Source organism: Bubalus kerabau, chromosome 19 (genome assembly GCF_029407905.1).
Source record: "Bubalus kerabau isolate K-KA32 ecotype Philippines breed swamp buffalo chromosome 19, PCC_UOA_SB_1v2, whole genome shotgun sequence".
NCBI classification, from domain to species: domain Eukaryota; kingdom Metazoa; phylum Chordata; class Mammalia; order Artiodactyla; family Bovidae; genus Bubalus; species Bubalus kerabau.
The window spans coordinates 37,163,562-37,181,290 of record NC_073642.1 but is presented as its reverse complement, the minus strand read 5'-3'; the positions used below and the strand labels follow the sequence as shown (position 1 = coordinate 37,181,290).

General features: G+C 40.3%; 1 long non-coding RNA gene across 1 annotated transcript; it reads right to left on the bottom strand.

Annotated features, from left to right (window-relative positions):
• Window positions 1-1,565: 1,565 nt before the first annotated feature.
• On the bottom strand, window positions 1,566-17,453 carry LOC129634041 (uncharacterized). Its single transcript, XR_008705386.1, has 3 exons — window positions 17,317-17,453; window positions 17,132-17,208; window positions 1,566-1,749 (listed from the first exon to the last, which is right to left on the bottom strand). It is a non-coding gene; the product is annotated as an uncharacterized LOC129634041 (long non-coding RNA).
• Between the last annotated feature and the right edge of the window lie 276 nt (window positions 17,454-17,729).

Genomic DNA, 17,729 nt, shown 5'->3' with positions numbered 1-17,729 from the left:
GGGCTACAGTCTGTGGGGTCGCAAAGAGTCGGACACAACTGAAGTGACTTAGCAAACGCACAGGACTTACAATGACACTTATTATAGCAGCTATGACATAGGGTTTTCCTAGTTTTAATTAAGATAACCCATAGAAGGCATTTACTGAAGTGTTTGGTACCTAGACTCCGCCCTCCTAGAATGTTTGTTCTTACTATTGAGAGCCTACCTTAAAAAAAAACAAAAACTCAGTTCCTCCCTAACAGCTAGGGAAATACTAAAATGTGCTGACCTTTTGTCTCCTTATATATAAAAAGGGAGATAATTATCAGTAGTATTTTGTAAGAATTAAATTAGTGCTACGTATTGAGCTCTTAACCTTGCAGATATTGAACTCTTATCCTTGCAGATAGTAAACACACAATAAATGGAAGTTGTTATTATTGTTATAAATTTTATTATATTTAATAATAAAATGGTGCAATTTAAAAGCAGGGGTAAAAAAATAGTATAATAAGGATGGAGATATAAAAATAAGCTGGGAACTTTGCTGGAATGTATTTACAAAGGCTGCACATGAGTGTATCACAAAATTGGGTGTAGACTAGTCATCATAAAATGGGACACTTTGCAGTTACACAGTCACTGTTCAACAAATACTAATCACTACAGAGGGTAGAACTCTGCTGGATGCTAAGACCAGGGAGTCATTTCTCTAAAGAGCAGAAAACAATAAGCTCGACAGCATCCTTGCAATAGACATTTCTGTGAGACCCATGTCTACTGTGGGGAGATAGCAACACATCAAAGTATAATTTAATGAAACAATTCTTTAGGGACTGAAGGTGGTAACTGCACATCTCCAACTACAACACTTCCAGATATTTGGATGGATTCAGCAAGCTGTGGTTTATCATACGTACTTACACTGAACTTTGAAAGATGAACTCATCTTACCTATTGAATGTGATTTACAGAGATTATGGAGACAAAATATTTGCCCAGTTATCCTGATAGTAAAGGCAAAAGCACACACATTCCCTCCCAGATGCAGTAATGAACATTTTATTCAGGCATAGGGATTGCATCTGAGAAGCAAAGCTCTAAAGAGTTGTAGCGAATACATATCTGTAAGAAGAGCTAGAAATAATTCTTCTTAAACAAATATTATAACTGAGCATGTTAAACTCTGCTAAGCTTAGTTCAAGCTTGCTTAACAGTATTTACCTTGGGGCTGGAGGTATTAAATTCTGAGATGCAATTCAAGTCAACAATTCGAATTCTAAAAGATCACGCTTAAAATGGAATGTTCTCTTTTCATAAGGTAATTTTTCAAATTATTTTAATTGTCCTGCAGAGTTCCAATAACCACTAGCTGAACATGTGGTGAACCTTGAATTTTCACCTTGCTGAAAAAGAAAATGTGTGATCTCAATCTGCCTATCAATTTGCTGTGTAATAAGGCAAGATTGGGTGGATCTTTTCCATTTTAGAAAAATGAGTCTAATTTCCATGAGACAATTGGAGGCACCGTTTAATAGGCTTTTACCTGTCAGACGAAAGCACAAGGGGAGATTGCTATTTTGGGCTTCCCCCACGCAAAGGACAGGAAGGAACGCACTCCACGTGTATCTCACTGACATAAGGGCTCAGGTTTGTGTAGGTGTCCTCCTCTCCTTTCCAAGGCAGGGTGAAAGGCAACAGTGGCGCTTCTTCAGAACGAACAAGGACATAAACAGCAGCCCAGAAAAGAAGCCTCCAATGTTTTACCTACAGGAAACAAAAGAGCCTTTGCTCCAGTTTGGAAAAAGAGTAATTCTGACGCTTTCTGATGCTCACACCCCTCTACCAACTGCTCCTGGATGCACAGATTCATTTCTGGCACAGACTCAGGTAGGAAAGGACTGGAGCTGCTCACCCAGAAACCAGCTTTGTTTGGCTGTCTCGGAGCAGAGATACAGTTACTGGGATTTCCTGAGCCTAAGCACATATATTTACTTGGGGTGGGAGTGGGGGGAATGTAGAAAAGTGTTTTTGGTTTTTGTGTGTTTTTGTATTCAAATTTTTTTTCTTTTGTATTTTTAAGTGCGTGGTTGTTACACAAATCATTTAGCAGGTCTTAAAAATCCTTCTTTGTTAACAAATCTTTTTAGCTTTTATTCTTTATGGGTATTCGTGACTTATGGGCAAGGTGTAAACACAAAATACATAAGCAGCTCTCATGATGTTAGAACAGGGCCTGGCCCAAATTCAGAAGTGTTCTTTCCAAGTAATATTTGAAATGAATAATAATGCATTCCTAAGGTTTTGTCCAATTTCATTTCTGTCTGTCTCCCTCCTACCCTGGAATTATGATTCTAGATAATTAGGGAAAATGCGTGTAATGTTTTCTCTAAACATCTATAAGAGGCTATGTAAAAATCCATTATTATTTTCCAAGAAAAAGTGGTAAATACAAAGAGAACACTGAAGAATTTCCAGTATCATCTTCATTGGAAATATCACATTTCATCAGGTAAGGAAATTCTACCCAACTTGGGGAAATGGCCAATTATAGGTAAATACAAAGAAATCAAATCTGGTCAGAGAATCTGAATCCAAAACTGGTAAATGTAGTGGTAATAGGTATTTAAATACTTTCAGTTCCAGTTTTCTATTACTGTTTAACAAACCATTGTATACTTAGTAACTGAAAGCAACCCTATTTCATTATTTTCACAATTCTGAGGGTTCAGTGGGCAATTTTTCTGCTGCCCCTTATCACTGGGGATCAATCACGTGGCAATGGTCATCTGGCCACTCGACTGGGGCTGGAAGGTCCAAGGTGTCCTACTTCACCAGGCTGGCTACTGGCTGGGGCTCCTTCCTTGTCCTCCAACTGAACTCTCCTTTTCCAGTGGACTAAATTAAATTTTTTCACAGCCTGGGAGAGTCTCAGGGCTCTGTGTGTGTGTGTGTGTGTGTGTGTGTGTGTGCACGTGCTTGTTTCTGTGTGTGTGTGTGTGTGTGTGCGCACGTGCTTGTTTCTGTGTGTGTGTGTGTGTGTGTGTGTGTGCATGTGCTCAGTCATGTCTGACTCTTTGTAACCCTTGGGGTGTAGTCTGCCAGGCTCCGCTGCCCATGTCATTTTCCAGACAAGAGTACTAGAATGGGTTGCCATTTCCTCCTCCAGGGAATCTTCCCAACTCAGGGATTGGACTCAAGTGTCCTGCATTGGCAGGTGGATTCTTTACCACTGAACCACCTGGTAACCCCCTTAGGGCTCTAAGATAGTGAAATAAGCAGTAGGCTTGCCAAGATCTGGGCTCTAGAGTTTGCACATCAAGTTTTCTGCTATTTTCAGGTCAATGAAAATCACCTATCTGGCCCAGATTTAGGGGCTTCCCTAGTGGCTCAGATTGTAAAGAAGCTACCTGCAGTACAGAAGACCAGGGTTCAACACCTGGGTCGGGAAGATCCCTTAGAGAAGAAAAAGACTACCCACTCCAGTATTCTTGCCTGGAGAATTCCATGGACAGAGGTGCCTGGTGGGCCACAGTCCGTGGGGTTGCAAAGAGTCCCCAGGACTGAGCATGCACACACACTTGATGGGAGGAGTAACAAGAAACATTGCAAACAGCGTGATTTATTTGAGGTCTTACTGTGACAGTCTACCACACTTCTGAACTGTTTAATTGAAATAAATACATTTTCTGAAGGAAGTTTTTTTTTAATTAAAAAAAAACCCTTCCATTGTAGTCATTCAAGAAACAGGATAAAAATCTTGGTAGATGAGACTCTATGAAAGTTACATAGATTCTAATTCCTGAAAGAGCAGGCCTTTTTGCTTCCAGATGTAGCCATTAGCAGTTGCTCTGGCTGCACATTACTTGGCATTTAGCAGAAGCTCAGTGAATTTTTGTTGAATAAATGAAAGAAGAAATAATGATATATAATCCAATTAGAAATACAAAAAAATCAAATCAGATACAAATTTGAAAAGCAGCTTTTTAATTCTTTAGCAAGAGTTTGAATTAGAGTTCTAGCATATCCATGAGTTTCCTTCTTTAGTTCCTTGCCCTTAGATATTTGATATTGAATAAATGTTTGCTCTCTGTAAAATAAGCTGATGAATTCCGGACTTTTCTCTGAATATGAAGAACATTTTAGGGCAAACTTGCTGATTCCCATTGAGTCATGATAATTAATCTATGTAAAGTTAACATACTTTCTCAGTTTAAAAAAAGGCTTAAAGTTTATCCCAAACCTCTGACTTGTTGTCACATCAACTGAAAAATACTTGTTGAAACTGCAACCATGATGAGCAGAAAAAAAAAAAAAAAACAATACAAACATTTGTATACCTACAAACATTGTAGGTATACAAGCGAACCAGAGAAAGGAATATTCTTTTAAAACTTATTCTCTTATTAATAAGAAAAATATAGAGCATTAGCTGGTAAGGGTGGGATGTTGTTGGAAATACCTATATGAATATATGTGCTCAGTTGCTCAGTTGTGTCCAGCTCTTTGCAGCCCCATAGACTGTAGACCACCAGGCTCCTTTGTCCATGGAATTTTCCAGGCAAGAATACTGGAGTGGTTGCTACTTCCTATGCGAGGGGATCTTCCCAGGGATCGAATCTGCCTCTCTTATGTCTCCAGCATTGGCAGGTGGGTTCTCTACCACTAGTACCACCTGGGGAACCCACATGAATACGTACATGTGTAGAAATATAAATAGTTTTGTGTGCTGGCTACTCAGCATCTGAGCACTCCTCTGATTTTTGAGGCATCCCCAGTGGAACTTAGTCAACTTCCTCACCTCTGGCGGCTAAGATATGCACCTTCTACCCCTTTAGGTCTTTAAATCTTGAGACAGTGAATCAAAAACACATGGACAATAGATAAAATATTTACCACAAATGGCAGCAACATTCCTATGAGTCCATCAGGGTATTGGAAGGTGGCAAGGAGCCTGAGTGGTGCTTCCTACCCAGATCAGTTATGATATTCCTAAATTAGATCATTTTCTGATGGCTTAGTGAGTAACAAGTCCACCTGCCAATGCAGAAGATGCAGGAGACTCAGGTTCAATCCCTGGTTCGGGAAGATCCCCCGAAGAAGAAATGACAACCCACTCCAGTATTCTTGCCTGAAAAACCCCATGAACAAAGCAGCCTGACGGGCTACAGTACAAAGGGTTGCAAAGAGTTGGACACTACTGAGCGACTACACAAACTGATTCTCAGACACCCTTAGTTCCATTTGTTTTGCCTGTTTTTCACAGAGATCAAGTCTGTGAGCCACCTATTATCCTTCCAGGAAATTTTTTCCCTACTTAATTTTGTTGCCTTCCAGTACTTGCAGTCAAGAATTGGCTGACAGATGGAATTCTATATTTCTGTGTTTTCTTCATTTAATTTAACCTTTCAAGCTAATTTTGATTGAATCAAATAAATAAGTTGAATGAACATCTAAAATTCTACCTAATTTTGAAATCTTCACATCAGAATTAATAGGATATAATAAACTTCCTGAAGGATTAAACATTTTCCAGAGCATTGCTCTTGACCAGATTTGCCTGTGGTAAGAAAAAGAGCTGTGGCATCCACATGTACCTTTGGAGATTTGGGGCACCACGCACTCATATATCATCCTCAGTAGAGCCCTTGCCAATGAGAAAAGACAAAGGAAACCAGATGGGATCAAAGATCTGCTTCATTACCCAAAGCAGAGGCCTCAGTCATTACACAATAAGGCATCTTCTTACACGAAATCCTGGGTGGCATCATACAGTGGAGAAAAGCTAGATTCTGAAGCTACACTGCTGCTGCTGCTAAGTCGCTTCAGTCGTGTCCAACTCTGTGTGACCCCAGAGAGGGCAGCCCACCACACTCCCCCGTCCCTGGGATTCTCCAGACAAGAACACTGGAGTGGGTTACCATTTCCTTCTCCAATGCATGAAAGTGAAAAGTGAAAAGTGAAAGTGAAGTCACTCAGTTGTGTCCAACTCTCAGTGATCTCATGGACTGCAGCCTACCAGGCTCCTCCGTCCATGGAATTTTCAAGGCAAGAGTACTGGAGTGGGGTGCCATTGCCTTCTCCAAGCTATACTAGAAAGGTCCAAATTGGAGTTCTGCCACATAGTCCTTAGGGTGACCTTGATGGAGTGTCTTTCCATTTCTGTACTCACTTATTTCTGGTCTAAAACTCTATAGCCAAGGGTTGCATGAGAACTGAATGACTTAATATTTACAAACCACGTATGGTTAGCACTACATGGGTTTACTACTAAAATGGGTTTACTACTACATGGGTTTAGTACTAATGAAATTTCAGTTACAACCGAAATGCAACAGGAAGTGCTGTTGAACTGCATAGCATCTTATATAATTGCATTTAATCTTAATACATGTTATAAATAAAAAAACACAAAAAGATGTCTCCCTTTTTCATAGGTACAAAAATTAGGCTTTAAATTAGGATGAAGTCCTTGCCACGATCTGTGGGATAAGGCATTCATTCATTCATTCACTTAACCACAGCATAGTAAGTGTCTGTTATGCACTAAGCACTCCATTGCCCAGTATGTTTCGTTGGCATGGAAGGCAAATTTAGTCACTGTCTTCAGGGAAGTTTCAATTAGAATTAGTTAAGTGTCCTCACCCTTGAATAGCTGAAATAAAAAAATAAATAAATAAGTGAAAAAATTATCTATTCCTTTTTGCCCAACTAAAGCAAGAGTTCACTTTTTTTTTTCCTTAAAGGACAAGAGAATAAATATTTTCAGCTTTGTGGAGAGTCCATTGTCTCTGTTACAACTATTCTACTCTGCTATAATAGACATAGACATAGACATTATATAAATGACAAAGACCCAGGACCAGACTCGACTCGTGAGCCATTGTATGCCAGTGCCCAGTCTAAAGGCTTATGATTCTCATCCTTATAAAAGAGTTAGTTACTCCTGAATCCCAGGAGGAAAATACTCACCATCCATTTTATTTATTACCACATTGTCCCCAAGCCTTAGTCAATAACTTAGAATAGCTAAAACAACAGACAAAAAGACAAAGCAGCAGAAACCTACGGACAACCCTTTCGAGGCTTCTATGAAACATACTAAGCAGGGGAAACTTCAGACTCCGAGCTGCACATTTCAATATGTTGCTAATCATGATTAATTCCTTTTGTATTCATTGTAGGAACATTAATCATGATTAATTAATTTCATATGAATGTGGATATAACATTTAATTTCTCCTGAATTTCAGGGGAGCCTATCTCAATGAATAATTGAACAAAAATGAGTTGCAGAGGAAGTCAACAGAAAGTTTGCAATGCCAACCACGAAATGCAAGATGAAACGGTATAACTGGCACTGCTTTAATGCTATATTAATGAGTGACAAGTTCAGCAGGCTAGAAACACAGTATATGTGCCTCTTACAAATATCTTATAGTGAAGGAATATTTGTAGAAACATAAGAAACTCCAGAGCTAGGGAACGACACATTTCAGGTTCAGGCAAAATTGATGCTGGCTCTCTACTCCTCACCTCTAATCCACTTTCCAGAATTTCTGACACAGTGACATTTCTCAATCACAAGCAGACAAAAATTCTCAGTTGAAGCTACTGACATCTGAAATTGTTTTTTATAATGCTTTCTTTTAACAAGGTCAAAACAATAGCTTGTCATCCTCCCTTTCTCTGTCTAATATGCATACATTAGTGTCTTGACAGAGTATCAATTAGTGGAAAAACAATATCATTAATTGATCTGTGCCTTCCTTCCCTAGTGCCAAATTGATGTTTCAGTTTTTGAAAAGTGTCCCTTTTCTCTAGGTAATACCACAAATTATATCAGAAATTACCATCGAGCACGGATCAGGGTGGAAAGATATGAAACGTCTGCAAATTAATTCTCTTACAGCTATACCCCAAACCAACTGCATTCTCTTGCTAGCTTTAATTAGAAACGTTAGCTCATTCCTCCCCACTTTCTGCTACTGTTGGTGACATTTTAAGGCCAGGCCTGCTGAAAAATTTAAAAACAGAAAAAGAAAAGTCTTGAACAATTAAACCACAGGACAACCAAGTGCAATCAGAAAAGAAAACACTGTATTTCCTTCACTTCCTCTTTCTGTCCTTCCTTGTCCCCTCCCCACTTTCCCTTATTTCCTTCCTTTCTCCTTCCTTCTTTTCAATCCTCTTCCTCTTTCCTTTCTTCTCCTTTTTTTTTTTTTTAAATTTTAACTCAGGTTGCCTTCCCTACAACATAGCTTAGCTAGGACACATTATTGAACTTCCAAATCCACCTGCTAATTTAGTCTGTTGTTGCCTCTTATTAGAATCAACTCAAGTGTGTACTGTGCTAAGTCGCTTCAGTCGTGTCCGACTCTTTGCAACCCCGTGGACTGCTGCCTACAAGGCTCCTCCATCCATAGGGTTCTCCAGGCAAGAACACTGGAGTGGGTTGCCATTTCCTTCTCCAGAATTCAGCTGTGGACTCCTCATATTTCTCTAGGTTGAGTCAGTTGTTCTTGTGCACCGTGATGGTTCTCTCTTTTCTCCATATTCTACCTACCATGCTGGATTGTGATTGATATCTCATTACCTGCAGTGTAAGACTGTGAGCTCCTTGAGAACAGTCCCTAATCCAGCTTTGTCCTGTCTCCCAGCTTTGTGCCTGACACATCATCTAGTGCATGCTTCACACGTGATTTTTGAGACAATGACCTCACATCTCATGGACACTGGCTTGCCTTCCTTCTATTTATCTTCTTACGTTAATCCCTCTCCTAACATATGGGATACAGAATCAAATAAAAAACATTAAGTGGCATTTTTGCCCTGCTAATTTCCAGCTCAAACATTTGCAGCAGTTTGATATCTGATATTACTAGAGAGCCTAGGTCGTTCACTTTTGCTATCTATCACTTAGCATCGCCAAAATAATTTGTTTCAGCTATAATATGCAGAAGAATGTACACATGGTTCCAGATGATGGATTTCTCCACTTTTACACTTTGCCTTTTCTTTTCCAACTCTTGGCTATTTCCTACTTAAAAAAAAAATAGACAAACCAACAGCAACAATTAAAAAAAAAAAAACCAAACTGATCAAACTTTCTGTTCTGGGACTCTGCCCTTGTTTATTTCTTATCTGACAACTCCTTAGGTTGTCTTTCTCAGGTCTTGTTTACCATCCCTGTTTGAATGTGTCACACAGTGTTGTGTTGCTTTGTGTGTGCTCTTAAAGCCATTGCATATGTGTGTGTGTGTGTGTGTGTGTGTGTGTGTGTGTGTTTGCTTCATTATTTCTACTACATATTCCTTATTGGGAGTATAAGCAGGAAAGTTGTTGGTTATTATTTTGAACAGAATTTTCTTTCCTCTCTATTCTTAGCCAGGTGATTAAGTGGAATTGATCCACCCACATTACCAGATGTGGGTCCTGACTGAGTCTTTTCCCTGGCCGAGTGATTGGTTCAAGGATGGAGAAGTAATCCTATCAGTATTTAATTTAATTTGATTTAATTGAGGATATTTGTTGGAATTCTAAGGGAAAGGAGTGTGTCTCTTCTCTAAGAGTTAAGAAGCAGTCTTTCTTTTCTGACTGGAATGTCGAAGATGTTTCATCCAGAACCAATGGGAAGGTATTTTGGTAAAGAGACAGAGCTGCTGTGCCCAACAGAATCCCCTTTATGAAGGACAAGAGTGAACTGACTGCAAGAAATTATGCCTTTGGTGATATCATTTAAACTGCCAGAGCAAGCTTCCACTGAAACCAACCTCTGACTTTTACAGATATGTGAGAAAATACATTCCCATTATGTTTTAAGACATCTTACATTCGGTTTGCTTCCACTGAAAGCTACAAGGCTTCTTATCAATGTGTATAGCATGGACTATGGGTTAGCACAAGCCTTTATTTGTATCCTGGCTGCATCACATTACAACCTGAACAGTCAAATAAACAGTCTGTCCTGGTTTTCCCATTTGAAAAACAGAGCTCTCTCTACTTACCAAGTTTATGTAACAGTAAAAGATATTTATAAATACCCTGGCTCATCAGAGGGCTCAGCCAATGTTCATTGCTGTGATCATCAACTATCAATGTAGATGAATCTCCAAGTTCTAGTGTTTTACACATTCACAGACACTCAGTACAATTGTCACCAATGATTGTTCAAAGCACACACACACACATCATGGATGCACATCTATACATGCACATCTATGATATGTATGCTCTCATGTATCAGTTTCAGACATCTGAAATGAGTCATAATTCACCAGAGGTAGGTGGCGAGTAGCTATTTGCAAAGGTAGGTTATAAATCTCTGATTTAATAAACCTTTCTAGAGCTGTAGAGTTTTATTCCCACTTGACAAAGATCTGTAGAGCTTTTACCAAGTTGTGACAAGAGGCCATTTGTCCCCACTTTGATGAGCTCATACTGTTGCTGGGCTGTGTCTTGTAAATCAGGGGAAATGATCATACAGATTCTTCTGAAGGAACTGGATATGTCAGCTGATCTCGGCCCCATTCGTTTCCAGTTGCTCATCTTACACAATTATATTAGTTGCTCCCTGGGGGTGGGGGGGGAGGGGAGCCCAGGGCAGAATGAGGGAGAGAGTGGGAGGGAGGAGAGGATAAAAGAAAACTACGCTATGGTTTCTAGGCTTTCACAGCAACAAGAAGAACAGAAGGAAAACTCTTACCATGGTGGACATGTGGTTCAGACATTTCCACTGTGAAGACTAAAGACCTTTATCTAAAATCAAGAGACCCAACCTGGGCTTCTAGATCTTATTGGTAATTTAGTAAACACAAGTTTAGTGCTTCTATTTCCTAAAGGTGGGAAATGTAGACACTGTTTTCCTGGTGACGGACCAACACCAATGAGTGGAAAGCAGTATCAGAAGTGCTAAAGGGCAGATGGTTGATTGCACAATCATCTGGAACCAGGACCTGCTAAAGTGTTTCCCTCTCTGCCATGGGAATGAGGACTAGGTGCTGGGGACATAACTCAGGGTTTATCTGATGGCTTGTCAGCAAATACTGTAACATTTTCATCACCCAGGCTGACAAGTTTTGCCGAATCAGGAAATAACTTGTGTTGAGGCGTGCAGATGTCTGTGTGTGTCTTGTAAACAATCTGGGGAGTGGGGGTATCGAACAACAAAGGGCAGCTTTGCAGATCACAGCCCAGGATGATTGCTTGACAGGTCTGCGCCAACTCTGCTGGTGAACAAATAAAAATGAGTCGTTCCCCTCTCTGAGGACTCTGTATTTTTAAAGGGGGATAATAAATGCAAAGCTGTGCAAAGCCTGGCTGGGGGAAATGTGAAATCCATCTTCCATCATTTGCATAACATAATCAGCAGTGCTCTGATAATCAGGCTGGGGAGGCAGTCGGAACATGTGTTCCAGGGAGAGGTCCTGGAGCAAGCCCCAACATGCCTGCTGCAAGTTCTTGAGCTTGTTGACCTCTGCCTGGTCACTGGCACCCCTTAGACACTCCCCCTCCCCAGGACTGAGGACCACCAGAGCTGGCACCCTCTCCTCACTGATCCCTCCACAAGAAGTGAGGACCACACCACAGTAAAGTCTGCCGGCCTTACCCATGCCTGTTCTTTGAAAGAAACTGACATTGGTCCAATGTATAACTATGTGCCTGGTGACATGACGGAGTGGGAGCATTTCACACTATTTTTTGCTTTGTGCACGAATGACTCATTTTTCAGGGATTCAGTTCTGGCCATTTCAGAAGGTGTCTCAAGACTAAGGTAATTCATATCATTGTAATTCTACAGCACGAAGTGCTACAGGGTCCACTTTGCATTAATGTTTCCATGGCAATCAGATACTTGACATTTTATTTAAACTATTAATCTAGAATGGCTCACCAGCCTATGAGAGGAAAGTCAAACCATAAGACTTCACTTCTGGAACCCATATCAAACCAATAGATTAGGTACATAATTAACTTTCATTGTTTCAAAAATCCATAGTCGCGATAGGTGCTAAACACAGCACAGGATTTAAGCTCCCCCCAGATGCTCCCTTTGGGGCCTCCTTTTGTTACTTACATTCAAAAGAGATTGCACAGGCTGGGTTGAGCTTTCCAAGGTCCCCCGCTCTCCCCCTTGCTAAGGCCCTCCACACCAGCCCCTGCACACTGAAACTCTTGAGTCAATTCAAACTGCATATGATTAAAAGATGGAAATATTCCCCATGGACACTGGGCAATTTATTTGTGAAAAAGATTTAATGAAGAATTTCAAAGCAGCCAGTGCCCTACAAAGAAAGCTCATTTGTGAATCTCTGTGTTCTCTCTGTTGCCCTGAGCACATCAGAGGGGTGGAGGAGGAACCAGTGCCCTGCAGCTATTGCCAAGTCCATCACATGTGAGTTTCTCAAGATATAAATATTCCCAGGCAGCTAAAGGCATTAGAACAGGCTGTTTTTAAATGGTCACCTCTAGTCTGGGCCTCCCCTCGCCAATTTGGGAGAAAGGCTATCTGCCTTCAGTCTCCTCCAGGTCCTGCTTACTCTACTTTCCCAGCCCTTAATAGTATCCTCTGACACGACCATCCCAAGACAAAGCCACACAGACTCTTTCCTGAGGGCTTCTGCTTCTTCACCATAACAAAATGACCTTGTCTGTCTTCCATTCAGTCAGTATTTGGATTCCAGCTGATACAAACCACCACTCCCTCAGACTCCCATATGATAATAGGCAATAAAGGGTAATAAAACTCAGTCTCCTGGAACATTTAAGCTTCAGAGGAAGAGGCATCTGGATTCAAATCTTCCCTTGCTAGCTGTCTGACCTTGGACAAAATATATGAACTCTTTGGGCCTCAGGAATCTCACATGTAATTTGGAGAAAACAATTCCTCACTAAAGGAGTTTTTTTGATGTGTGTGAACTTAATAAGATTAGGAATAAAAAGCTCCTAAATTCACTTTAAAATACTGGGTTTTGTAGCAGAGGAAACAACATCTGACACAATGTCTTGATCCAAACAACCTTTAATGGAGAACTGACAAGACCCTCCAAAGTGCAAGAGAGGGTGGTTCAAGGGGATGGTTTGCAAGGGTCTTAAAATTTCATCAGAGAAGTGCTACCCACAATGCCATATAATCCCAATCAAAACTACCACAGACATTTTGTAGAAATTGACAAGTTGGTTTAAAAATTATATGGAACAACAAATGACCCAGAATAATCAAAATAACAACATGGGACACAAATAGTCTGATTTCAAGACTTACTACAAAGCTACATAATCAAGAGTAGCACTGACATCGAGATCAACATATGGATATTAAAACAGAATAGAAAGCCCAGGAACAAACCACACTTAGCTAGTCATTTGATTTTTGACAACAATGCCAAAGCAAGTCAATTGGGAAGGAAAAGTCTTTTTAGCAAATGTTGCTAGAACAAACGGATGTCCATAAGGAAAACAAAAACTATGAACTCCCATTATACCTTATATTGTACACAAAAATTACTTCGAGATGGAGCATTTGTAAAGGTAAGATCTTTTAAAGGATAACATAGGTGGGTATCTACATGAATTGGGTATAGAGAAAGATTTCTCAGGTCACAGAAAACAATACCATAAAAAAACTGGTCTATTTGCCTACCTCTGAATTAAAAACGTCTTTTCTGCAAAACAAAAACAAAAAAAAACTTATTTAAGAAAATAAAAGGTAAGCCACAGACTAGAAGAAAATGTTTGGAAAACATATCTGACAGAGAATGCCATATCCAGGGAATATAAAGAAGTGATATATCTCAATAATAAAGATACCAACAACTCAATTAAAAATAAAGTTTTGAAAATTTTACAAAAGAAGACATGCAAATTGTCAATACACCCATTAAAAGGTACTCAACAGCATGAGTCATCAGGAAAATGCAAATTAAAGCCAGAATGAGATGCCTCAAATCATCCATGAATATGACTAAAATGGATAGGACTGGTGACAGCAAGTGTTGGCAAGCTTATAAAGGAACTCAGGTATTCTTTGTGGGAAAATTGTGAGTCATTTTGGTGGAAGTTCTGTAACTTTTTTGTAACATGAAACATACGTTCTATAACCTAACAATACCTATAACCCATGATTCCACTTCTAGGTATTCACCCAAGAGAAATGAAAACTATTTCACAAAAATATTTTTACAGGAGTGTTTATGGAAGTCTTTATCCATGATAACCTCCAAATGGAAATAACCAGGGTGTCTATCAACAGGAAAATGAATAAACTAAGTATAGTATATTCACATGATGAAGTAATACTCAGCAGTGATAAGAGATAAATAACTGATATATGCAACGATACCAATAATCTGTACCATTTTCCTAGAGTCCACATATATGTGCTAACATGTGATATTTGTTTTTCTCCTTTTGACTTATTCATTCCGTATGACAGTCTCCAGCTCCATCCACGTGTTTGTTAAAAATTAGTAAAAATACTCTTGCGTCATACATTTCATGATATATAAACTTTATATCAAAATAAAAACTTAAAATAAATATTGAATTTTACTTAATAATATTCTGAAGTGTTTAGGAGGAAGTATATTGCTGTCTGCAATTGCCTTTGAAAGGTAGAAAAAATCAGATGGATAGACATGTAGGTAGAGCAATGGATAGACCATTAGATATGTGATAAATTGAGCACAAGGAAATGTTAATGGTAGAATCTGAAGAGTGTTCACTAGAAAATTTTCTAACCTGTATGTTTGAAAATTTTTAATATAAAATGCAGGGGTGTGGGAAGTGTTACTTACTATTTCTGTTTACTTGCAATTACTTTAATGAACTCTCAAAAGGCAGTTCACATGCTATGCTTTGGTCTTTAGATCAATTAAATTATATATGTTCATTTATTTGATCAACAGTTTGGGAGCAGGCCTTGGAGAGCCAGTAGTGAATGAGATAGTAATAGACTCTGCCCCACAGAGCTTATGTTCTAGTGGAGACCAATACATTATGAGCAAACAGATAGACTAATGGCAAGTCATGATCTGTTATAAAGGAATCTAACACAGGGCTGAGGCTGAAGGGGCTGGGGGACATCCCATCTTTATTTTAGGAGAGTCTAGAAGAGCAATCCAATGGGAGGTACAAGTTGTGCATGACTCTGGGCCTACACATACAGCTTAAAGGCTAGTGGGGCTGGCCAGGGAGAGGGGTATCAAATGAAGATGGAGAACCAGACAGGAGAGGATGAGTAGGGCGTCATAGCTCATGGTCAGGAGTAGTCTAAGTGCAGAGGGAGAGCACTGGAGAGTTTTAATCGGAGTGGGACATGAACAGATTTATGTTTTAAAATCAGTGTCCCTATTATGGCAGGCATGTTCTAGACAGAGGGCTACCAGGCCAAATGAAGATACCAGTTATAGAGATTGGGTGAGAGAGAGATGGCAGTGGCCTAGAGTCAGGTGATGATAGTAGGCACAGAAGGAAGTGGATTGATTTCTGATGCGTTATAGTTGGAGGTTGCTCGTGACTATTTTGGTTCTAGTTCTCTGCTGAGTTACACACACACACAGGCAGAAATGCACACACATGCATATATATATATATGAAAGCAGAGACTCATAACTAAATGTCATAATGGTACCCTGGAGTCAGGAAGGAAATGAGTGTGTAAAAGGTTTTTCAGCCTCCTGGGAGGGTGACCAGGGCAGTGGAGGTGAGCCATCTTCGCTCTCATCTTCCCAGCCACCAGTGCTGATGCTGTCATCCTGTTGCTATGTGAGTGGGCTGCATATTAAGATCTTCTAAATATTAGTCAACAAAAATAGTCACACGAGTCTTGTTTGTGTCCACATGGGCTAAACGAAATGGGGCTTTTAAAATCATCAGTGTGACTATCAGTGAAGCTCTGTTAAAGACCACTACTGTTTGAGAAAATAAGTCTTTCTGGGTTTGTTTTTAAACTAATCCTCCAGATTGCTTGTCAGTCTGTATTAATCAAAATCACTAGATAACGACTTGGTACTGTTCCGCTTTGCTCACATAGACGCAGTCATCGCATTTCATCTTTAAAACAAATTATAAAATAAAAACCTCATGGCAATCTGGCTCCCGCATCTGTCACGGTGCTCTTCGCCAGGGCTAATTTGGCTCATTTGGTGAAGTTAGCTGGCCAGCACAGCAGCCTCACAGTGCTCTCACGTCATCTTTCCCTCTCAGGAGCTCTTGCTTCTGAGGACAAGTTTCTGCGACAGAGAAGCTTGCAGGGCCATTCTTCCCTCTGCATGCTAAGTCGCTTCAGTCGTGTCCAATTTCTTGCGACTGCATGGACTGCACCCCACTAGGCTCCTCTGTCCATGGGATTTTCCAGGCAAAAATGCTGGAGTGGATTGCCATGCCCTCTTCCAGGGGATCTTCCCAACCCAGGGATCAAACTGGTTGTCTCTTTGTGTCTCCTGCATTGGCAGTTGGGTTCTTTACCACTAGTGCCACCTGGAAAGCTCACCTGGGAAGCTTTCTTCCCTTTGAAATCTCTAAATAGTGTTTTTAAAACTAGCTTTGTTACGAATAGAACCGAAGGCCTAACTAGTGTTTCTATACAAAGGACTTACTGCAGTTGTGATTACCCTTCTTCTGTGAAGAGCACTCATTCTGGTTGAAGTGAAAAACCTCTGTCTTCATTGGCTATATCAGGAAAGGAAGACATTAAACCAGGCTAGGTATGGTTTAACAGCTAAACTTGTTTTCATTGGGTACTTGCCATTGGAGTCTTAAAGAAGGTTGGATAATCTTTCCTCAAACAAGCAAATGATCACTCTTAATATAACATGCAAACAAAAGTCGAATTAATGGATGCACCTACTATGTCTTAATGCCTCACTCTTGCTTTCTGTGGGCCCAGTATAGTCATACTTTCATGCAGAGCACTACCTCATATGTCAAGCATACAATGACCTTATAGGGAAGGAAGCCAGCTACCAACTGATGTTTTCCACCTACGAGGACACTATTACCACTCCCTGGGAAGGGTCTGAGCTTCTTGTCCCCTAATAAAATATAATGGATTTGTTCTGAAACATTTGAGGTTTACCTAGTCTCCCTGAAAACCAAGTGCCCGCCCACTGGGTGGTTTAGCTGAGGTCTGGAGAAAAGTGGTACTCACAGGGATTGGCTGAAGCTCTGGCTTCCTCCTCCTCGTGGTCCAGGTGAGGTAGCAAAGGTCATCCCTCCTTCGTTGCCCTTGTGTTCAAGGAAACCGCACAGTTAAGAAAGAGCAGGGACCATCAAGAGGGACTTCTGGGACTTTCATTTTTTTAACCCGAGTTGAAAACACAGGGGCTTGCAGACCTTAGTGGTAACCCTTTAAACTGAAGTCAAAGGGTTCAAAAAGAAAAGGGAAGTCTATGAAATATATACTAAAGGCAGAAACCACAGTGAGAGAGGGAAGTAATATGTGATTTGGGATAGATGCCTTTGACATATTCATTGATCTCAGTGACTTGCAGAGTGCTGATAGCACTCTGGCCTCAGGGTGAGGCGTCTTGCCAGCTCCCAGATCAAAGGAGCGCCTAGGTGCCGAATCCCTGGCGAGCTCCCAAGCAAAAGTGCCTGGAGCCACATTTGCTAATTACAGGTTGTGTTCTGCTGTTTCCAAACAGGGTGAAAGTGACAGAAGTTTAACTGTGAATAATTACACACTTGAATAAGTATGTGATTAGCACTATTTGTTGTGGTTGGGACTGGAGTGACGGGACAAGAAT